The sequence below is a fragment of the Salvia splendens genome, unplaced genomic scaffold (genome assembly GCF_004379255.2).
Source record: "Salvia splendens isolate huo1 unplaced genomic scaffold, SspV2 ctg639, whole genome shotgun sequence".
Classification (NCBI taxonomy): domain Eukaryota; kingdom Viridiplantae; phylum Streptophyta; class Magnoliopsida; order Lamiales; family Lamiaceae; genus Salvia; species Salvia splendens.
In genome coordinates this window covers 1-3,172 of record NW_024599302.1, presented here as the reverse complement: position 1 = coordinate 3,172, position 3,172 = coordinate 1, and the positions used below count along the sequence as shown (strand labels likewise).

The 3,172-nt window shown below is 48.0% G+C and overlaps 1 pseudogene; it reads left to right on the top strand.

Moving 5' to 3' along the window:
- Positions 1–331: 331 nt before the first annotated feature.
- Positions 332–3,034, top strand: LOC121790849 (annotated as a pseudogene).
- Positions 3,035–3,172: the final 138 nt, after the last annotated feature.

Sequence of the window (3,172 nt, the reverse complement as noted above, 5' to 3'; positions counted from 1 at the left end):
ATTCCGACATGTGCGCACTAGACAGAAGTTTTTCCTCAATGATTGGCAATAGGGAGAGAGTATCGACTATCGAATGATCTTGTATCTTTTCCCTACAAAAGATGCAAAAACTTTTACACTACTATTAATTATGGTAGTAGGAGTATTACTTAATGTTTGTAAGTGTGTGTCATGAGGAAATACATCAATTAATATTCTGAATCTTCCACCAGTGTTGTTACTTCTACATGGAAGACTTTTCTAATTAATGAAATCTGAAAAATCAAATAAAAGAGAACCTTCAAAAGCATATAAGTGTAGCATAATAACTCCATAATTGTGAGGGCCCAAGTCAACTTCAGGTCAAGCTCATCAACTCTATCTTCTTCTCCCCTCCAATCAAACAAATTCCATATCTCTTCTGCAATAATTCTCCTCTCCCAAAATCCAATCATCCATGGAGCTCCTTCACCCCAACAACAAAATACTCTCATCACTTTCCCTCACCTTTCTCCTCCACTTCTCTTCTCTCCTCTTCCCCTCATCCTCTTACACTCTCCCCAACTACTACTTCATCAACTGCGGCTCCCATTCCTCCCTCTTCACCTTCCAACGCAACTTCACCGGCGACCAGAATCCCTCCACCTTCTCCCTCTCCTCCAGCGGCACCACCTCCTCCGCCGCAAACCAAACCCTCCCTCTCTACCAAACCGCAAGAGTCTTCACAAAACCATCCTCCTACAACCTCAATTTGGACCAACCCGGCACCTACATCCTACGCTTCCATTTCTTCCCCTTCCCCTCCCTTGGAAACCCCCAATTCCACGTCTCCGCCGCCGGCTTCTCCCTCCTATCCAATTTCACCGCGCAAAGCGGCGGCCGCTACGGATTCCCAATCGTAGAAGAGTTTTTAATCAAGGCATCCACAGGGAAGCTGAAGATCAACTTCAATCCTGCTCAAAAAGACCGATCCTTCGCTTTCGTTAACGCAATTGAAGTCTTCCTCGCGCCGCCGGAGCTAATTCCCGACTACACTACCGTTCCCATCCCTCGCATGAGTGATCAGGGAGATAACGGAGACTTTAACAGCGCGTTGGGTGATTTCACGCTGCGGGTTCTTCACAGGATTAACGTCGGTGGCGGGAACGTTACGCGGGAAATTGACACGCTGATGAGGTATTGGGTTCCCGACGATCCGTATTTGCTCTCTGGAAACACTTCCAAGTCCCACACTTACACTGATGAGATTAAGTATCGGGACGGTGGAGCTACGAGATTCATTGCTCCTGATTCTGTTTACAATACTGCGAAAGAGATGATTACTAATAGCTCCGGTAACATCTCGTGGCGGTTTGAGGTTAAGAAGGGAGTTAATCATCTCTTGAGGTTGCATTTTTGTGACATTGTTAGTGATACCTCGAATGAGAATTTTAAATTCAACCTGTTTATCGATGGTGATGAGCCTTATGCGGTGTTTCCCTGGGATAGAATTCCTCAGGGGGCAGCTCCATTTTATATAGATCGTGTGGTGGAATCGGATGATTCCGGTTTTGTGAATGTAAGCGTTGGCCCCAACTCGGAATCGGGTGTTCGAAATGCAATGTTGAATGGTGTGGAGATAATGGAGCTTCTCACAGACAAGGCCTCTGATTCTGGAGATGGTTCTGGGAAACGCTTGTTTCTGATTCTTGGTTTGTGCATTGGTGGATTGGTTTTAGCTTTGGTAGTGTTTGGTGTAGTGTTTCTTCGATTCAGGAAGAGGAAAGTGAAGCAGAATGGGGTTTTGAATTGGCCGTTGGGGAGTTCTTATAGTAGGACTACTGCTCGGACATCGGTAACCGGGACACCCTTTGCTGACTTGAACCTCGGGCTGAAGATCCCGCTGTCCGGGATCCTCTTCGCGACGAAGCATTTCGACGCGAAGCTGATGATCGGAGAAGGGGGTTTCGGGAAGGTATACAAAGGGACGCTGAGGAACGGAATCAAAGTGGCTATAAAGAGGAGCGAGGGAGGGCACGGGCAGGGGTTCGAGGAGTTCCACACGGAGATAAGAGTTTTGTCGAAGATCCGACACCAGCACCTCGTCTCGCTCATTGGCTACTGCGACGAGAAGGACGAGATGATACTTGTATATGAGTTCATGGAGAATGGTACTTTGAGGGAGCATTTGTATGGGGATGTGATCCGCAGCCTCTCGTGGACGAGAGGCTGCGGATATGCTGTGAGGCGGCGAAGGGGATTCATTATTTTGCATACTGGCTCGACCGGACGAATTATTCATAGAGACATCAAGTCGACGAACATCTTGTTAGACGAGAGCTATGTGGCGAAGGTGGCTGATTTTGGGCTGTCTCATTCGGGGCCGCTTGATCAGACTCATGTGAGTACGGAGGTGAAGGGCAGCTTCGGGTACTTGATCCGGAGTACTTTAGGTGCCTTCAGCTGACGCAGAAATCGGATGTGTACTCGTTCGATGGTGTGCTGGAGGTGCTATGCGCGAGGCCAGCGGTGGATCAGGAGCTGCCGAGGGAGGAGGTGAACTTGGCGGATTGGGGGATGGTGTGGCAGAGGAAGGGGGAGTTGGAGAAGGTTGTGGATCCTTGTCTTGAGGGGAAGATTAATCCGAATTCACTGAGGAAGTTTGGGAGACTGTGGAGAAATGTTTGCAAGATAATGGGGCGGATAGGCCTAATATGGTGGATGTGTTGTGGGATTTGGAGTACTGCCGCCAGCTTCAGCACTCGGCCGTGCCCAGGCAGCCGTATGAGGACACCACGACCGAGGTGTCGTGGGTGTGCCCATGCCGGTCCTTCAGCGGCTGCCAACGGATAGCTTCACGATTGAGGAGGACGACTCGGTTAGTCGGTCGTTCAGCGGTGTGGTTTCGAGCCAGAATAATGGGAGTGAGGGTTTTCGTTGCTGGATATGGATGGTGCGAGGTGAGACTAAGTTCATCTTGGTGTGTTGTTTTTTGATAAATTTGTCTAGTGTTTGCTGTCTCATGGTTTTGTATGTGTGCCTTTTGAATTGGGATAAACTACTTGTATTTTTGTGAATATATGGTCTCATGAATTATAATTGGAAGACCCAACCATTCCTACTAATAACAATGAATTGAGTAATTGTGTCTTCACTACATCTCTTACAATACAAGGGTAGCTAAGGCCACCCAATCCATGAAGTATGATAGGAG